At 40.7% G+C, this 6,258-nt stretch overlaps 1 protein-coding gene across 1 annotated transcript in view; it reads right to left on the reverse strand.

Annotated features, from left to right (window-relative positions):
* Positions 1 to 4,056, reverse strand: part of furina (furin (paired basic amino acid cleaving enzyme) a) — a 64,239-nt gene extending 60,183 nt beyond the window's left edge. Inside the window, exon 1 of the mRNA XM_019886721.1 lies at positions 3,875 to 4,056. The gene's annotated coding sequence lies outside the window, so the exon portion shown is untranslated. The remainder of the gene's footprint in view (positions 1 to 3,874) is intronic.
* Between the last annotated feature and the right edge of the window lie 2,202 nt (positions 4,057 to 6,258).

Raw genomic sequence — 6,258 nt, forward strand, 5'->3', positions numbered from 1 at the left:
TTTTACTAAATCGTTCAGTCCTAATTTACACACCAGATGACGTTTCTATTTTATTATGTAATTTGGCTATTCTCTGGCTATGTGTACACTTACATAGCGGACTGAGGCATACTTGCAGTTCAGCACCAGCGGATTTGCATATTCACAGATTTATTTTTTTCCTCCAATTTCTTTTCAATATTTTTTTATTCTCTGGGGTTGTATCAGCCCTATCCCACCATCATTTTTCATGGAAAAAGCAAAATGAATGTTTATCATCTTTTTTTTGGGGGGCGGGGGGGGGGGGTTACAAAATGCAGTGCAATGCAATGCTGAGTCCCCATCCCGCATGAATTGCGGTTACAGCACATATAATATGGGCAATCACAGTATTAACCATAACCACATTAGGGCTGCAGGTATCAAATATATTTTTTCAAATCCTACCAGTTATCCCATTGATTACTCGAGGAATTAGTGAGTGACCTGGGTATCAGTACATGAGCAGGTAGAGTTGGCAGGCTGCTGAATGACTCAGCGTGAGCTTTGGCCATCGGCAACTCGAATGTGTTTATCATGTGTTTGTTTCTTTCCTGTTTGTTCAATAACGCAATTTACCAACAAATGTCCCTATCCTTGACCACTTGTGGGGGCATTACTCTTGGTTGGCTGCCTTTGCGATAACTTGTTTGACTGAAACAAGATTAGTTCGTTAAAGATCCAGATTTCGCTTTGAGCTTTTTTTGTGATTGTTTTTAATTAAACATTGCGGCCCTACAATAATCAAATTGTTCAATTACCAATCCACTCCAACTCAAGCGATCAAATACAATAACAGCAGCACAGTACAAGCAACTAAGCAAAATCTGAGTGCAAAATCTGATTTGGAATGACTCCCTTACCATCGATTTTCCTTCATAGACATGGTTCCTGTTGAACAACCCCATTTTAGCCAGATTTTATAAAATGGCAAATTTAGGAGCTCCATAGGCGTAACATAAACAGGCAACTCTGGCTCCACACGCTTCCAAACCATCCAAATTCCATTTATACAGAAGAATGTTCTCTTTCAGATTAATGAGTTTATTATTGCGAATTTAAATGATCATTCCTGGTTCTGTTTAATGAAATCTCACAGTCAGCCATTCTGTCCAAATCCGAAGAACCATCCATCCATTTTCTCCACAGTACATAAACAAACAGAACAAAGTCCAGTTGCCTTGATTTACTTTTTTGGATTCCCACAACCAGGATGAATGAGAATTTACACAGACAAAAGGGGAAAAAAACAATTTTAGAAAGCACACTGGCATATTTTATTGATATTGCAACAGTTAAAATTGATTTGGGCAAATAGGCTATTAGGCTAACCATCTAAATCATAGGCCGTATTCTTGGAGCGAAAAAAGGAACGATCGCATAAGTCGACATCTATCCGTCATCATTTTATTTGTATAGTGTCAATTCATCGCCGAAGTTATCTCGAGGCACTTTACATATCATTAGCCTGATAGTGTACTATTCTAAGTCATTCGGATCACAACCATCCACTTAGGCTGAATGAAGGAAACTGCAATCTTCTTGCTTGCTGAATGTGCTGTTTTTAGTTGTTTTCTGAATACGTATATTCAAACAAGACTTAGGAATTTACATTAGGCTAACGATATGGAGCAGGTCGAGGGTCATGCTCCTCATACAGCAAGAGAACAACCAAATCTTGCAAGAGGAAGCAAAAGGTGACAAAGGCAAAACTCCCCCTCTAAGGAAGAAACCCCCTACAAACTCGAGACTCTGTGCAGAGCAATTGTTTGCCTTGACCAAATGGGTTGAGATAGAGCAGGGATGTCAAACTTGGTTTTATTGTGGGTCACACTGTCATCACGGTCACCCACTGTGGGCTGTTTTTTATGGTGAAATTGGATAAATGGATGGTTAGTCGAGTTGTAACAGTGTCTGCGACCTATCAGAATCTGTGACCCCAGGGTCAATGTTCCCCAGGGCGCGCGTTTGAGTGTGCATGAGAGTTTGACATCAAAATAGAATATTTACATTGTAAAGTCATTTTGCCTGTTATAAATTGTTTTCGCTTTACTCCGAGCTTTAGGGGGGAAGGGGGGATTCCATTTGAGAGCATTTGTGCCCAAGTGAGGGGCTACCACAAGTGCAAGAAATGACGAGTACTCCTCAAAGTGCAGTTCACAATGCAGTAAAATGCAAAACATGACCACTCGTACGAGCAGAGGAAATCAGAGACAAAAAAACATAAAGCACCAACTTCATCCAAATCTCCGGATTGACTTCGGTTTCATTGCCGAATACAACAGCGAGGGAGTGAAAACTGTTGACAGGAAAGCTACACTTGAAGCATGTCCCATTCTTTTTAAGGAAACGTAAGCAATATGAGCCGAGCATCTCCTGCGTTTGAATCCTTATACAATGCTCACTGAACACATGAAAGTCGAGAGAGACTCTTAAATGTGGACACAGGAAAATCGAACTTCTCAAAAGGGCAATGCCAGCGAAAACAACAAGTGTTTTTTATGAATGCTTTTAAATGCAACAACCATGCCATATTAAAAAAAAAAAAACTGTGCCATGGGAGCATTTATTGGTGAAGATTTACAGCCCTTCTCTGTGGTTTAAGATGTGTTGTTTGGGCACTTAATGAAAATGATTTGACGTACATTGCGTTGTGCCCTGAGTGAGGTTTTAAATCAGAGCCACAATGACTGCTTTACAATTGCATATCTAGATTAAGCACCAGTCAACTTGTCAAGACTTCAGAGTGGGGTGCAGGCATGACCAATGAACCCACGCGTAATGTAACCGTTACATCAGTCACGTTTTGTTTTACATTTTTAAAATTTGAATTTATTGTACACATTTTTTACTATGGTTTTGTCACTACACACGTATACAAATAGTGAAGGAACAAGAGGCAGTTTACCATTCAAAAGTTGTGTTTAAATAACTGTTTGCTTCAAATAAATTATATACGCAGTAATCTAAAGATTGATGTCAAGCAAAATTAAGACATTTTGAAACAGTAAGTTGTTCTCTTATTTAGGAAACCCGTACATGAAATGTAACGGAACGTGTCCCAAAAATCTCGGGTTAATTGTCCCACCTTTAGTTCACATTGGCTACAATCAGTAAATAACAAAAAACTATGGTTTGCGTAAGCAGGAACAGATGTTATGACTATTAAAAATGAGAAATAGACAGATGTAAATCAGCGAAATCGAATGTTTATCTGTTTATAGGATCCACGCAGTGAATTGTTATGGAACAAAAACACAATAACAAATGTGACTGCTTTCGCTGTAATCACTAAAACACTTCGTGCTTGAGACGGATTGCGAGCAAACTTATCTGGCTTGTACACTCATAAATACCTCAAGTGAAACGTTTACTCTCGAGCCACCGAGAAGAGCGAGTTGGTCTCACCTCACTCGTCAAGCCCGTGACACCACCACGTAGTCATCTATCGGGCAGCGATCTACGAGTGCTTGACGAAATTTACCAGAAAGTGGAAGGTAAACTTGACTTCCACGGTCGGTTGACGATCTTGACTTTACAGACACCCGCCACCCCACCACCTTTTTTTTCCCTTTTTACATTTCCTTGATGAAACGTATCACGTTTGTATTTAAACAAATACATTAAAGCCGCGGATCATCACCCAATCAAACCGGACAACGGTCGACGTCACCTCGACGTGTGTGAGCTCGTAGTCCAGAGCCACTGACAGCCACCTGGTTCGACAAGACCACAATGTTCCACTCGGGTTCGCCGTCCCCTTGGTACCGGGGAAGCCAAAAGCCGAGCATTTACCAAAACAAGTCCGAATGTGTGTGTCAGAGCTAACGGCAAACTTACGAAGGGCTCAACTTACCAGCTTCCGTTTACATGCTGCACGACCCGGCGTGTTGTCTCGCACCCAGCGGTGCTAGAAACGAGGACGGCGCAGAAAAACCTCGGAACATTTGATAAGTGAGACTTGCTGGTTATAAATAGTCATGATATCCCTCCGTGGTGTGCCGCCGGAGAGGTCCGCACAAGCCCCAGGAAATACGTCACGAGCAGTGGACGGAGTGAGGACGTTCAGAGACACTCACTCGTATAACGCGGCGGCAGCACCACCTCTTGATCCCGAATGGCGTAGCAAGCGCAATCCTTTGTGGTTCGCAGGCTCCGCACACACCCCGTTTAGTCTTAGGTCACAGTGCTTTTAAATATAGACATAAGGTTTAATAAAATGTGGAGAGGAAAATGATGAATTGATGTCATGGGGCGTACTGCTTCACAGAGATGTTATGGCACGTCAAGATTTTATTGCTTTTTGGACAACTGCTCCCACGAGCAGTGGTAGATGGACCAGTGGTTCTCTCAAACGGCACCAACTAAAAATATTCTTAACCCCACCATCAGGATCAACATTAAATGTATTTTACAACCCCTATAAAGTACATCTATACTGCTTTTCCTGTTCAGGGTACAAATGACCACTAAATCTTAAAGGGGCACTTTTTTTTAATGTACCAGAAATGAAATGTACACAAATGAGTCCAACTATATCATGAAGAAACAGAGCACATAGACATAATTTTCTTGGAGTCATACTCGACCATAAACTGTCCTGGAAAGATCACTACTATAAAACAAAGACAGACAAATGCATCCGTTATCTCAACTCAACTTTATTGAGAGCGTTAACAACTGCAGCTGGAACAATGTGTGGTAGCCTATATAAGATCTAACAATGCATGAACCGCAATACCTAAAATAATTTTAAAAATATTTTCTAATTCCAATATAGAGGAGCTCCAACACGCTCCAATTTTATCCCCTCTTGTGGCACAGTCTACATCAGGGAATGGCAACTTCAATGATGGAGGAGGTCACATATTTTCTTCAGCGCTACTGCGGCGGGGATGGGAGGGGACACATAATACCTCTCACTTTAAAAATGCCATTTTAAATATGGCACAAAAGGCGTCCATATGTCTGTTTTTTATTGAGCCAATGTATATCACAGTATCAGTATATTTCCTGCTCACTGCCTGTATAAATAATCCAGCCTTCAAAAACAAAGGGTTTGAACAATCCAAAAAATAACCACATACTGTACAACTCGACTGCACTTCAGCGGTGATTCTTTTGTGTTCCGCTAAAGGCAACTGTACCTGCATAGTGGTACTCGTACCACGCAAGCTTCACTCGTATCACGTCTTCTCCTTCGTTATCATGAGCGAAGCCAGGCATTTTTGTTGTCACTGTTAAATAAACACATTCTGCTGAACTGCAACATTAAAACCAGTTGGAAAAGGCAAATGTTGCTCAGCAACCAGTTCATACGAGCAAGCTTGCGCTGTGCCACCCTGTGCCCTACCCCACGGCGGGTGCCACGCAAACCAAGTAAGGGCCTTAAAGGTTAAATGTGCTTTTAAATGTTCCTTAAAAAGTTACAGTGCAGGACTAAAGCAACCGAGTTCTACAGCAAAGCGATCACATGCTCAATCACATGTATGCTAAGGGAGGAAATAAGTCATGACTCACAAACACAAACTCAACACAATAGTAGTTGCGTCAGGCGATATTCTAGGAAAAAGATAAATGGAACCTTCAAGTCAGCATTTATCCTTCTACTTCAGAGATTTGGCATTTGACTCAGCATGACTTGGATTTGTTCTTGGTTTTGCTGTTTGGTGCTTTCTACCGTCTTTATTTCCGATTTGCTTTACTGTTTGTTGTATATGTTGAATTGCTCCATGTACAGCACTTTGTATGCAGCGATGGCTGTTTGAAAGTGCTCTATAAATACAGTTGAGTTGAGTTGAGTTGAGAGAGACATTGCAGAAAAGTCATGTTGAATGGGAGTCGGCCCACACCTCCCATCATTCATTGTGCCTGTGTTTAACCACAAAAATATGCAGTTATTCCAGTAGACTATTTTGCTTTCTGCAGAAGCTTTTCGAAGGTTTTTTTGGCGGGAGGACCTTTCCTAATTTGTGGAATTATTTATGGTCAAAATAATTTGAAATGATGTATCTGGGTTTATTTTCATTTTCACATAAAAAAAAAAAAAAACACTTTTTAATAGACTTTTTATATCCAATGCAGTAACTACAGCTATCTAGTAGTCTTCTTAGAAATTGCATTAAGGCGGGGAGCAATTAGTAAAGTTCGAGTCAAACCTTGCATTTTAATTTTAATCTTCAAAGCATATCAAGTCATATTTCTGTAACCACATTTGCAACATGGGCCAAAGCTGTATTT

The sequence above is a fragment of the Hippocampus comes genome, unplaced genomic scaffold, assembly GCF_001891065.2.
Source record: "Hippocampus comes isolate QL1 unplaced genomic scaffold, H_comes_QL1_v1.1 scaffold261, whole genome shotgun sequence".
NCBI lineage: Eukaryota > Metazoa > Chordata > Actinopteri > Syngnathiformes > Syngnathidae > Hippocampus > Hippocampus comes.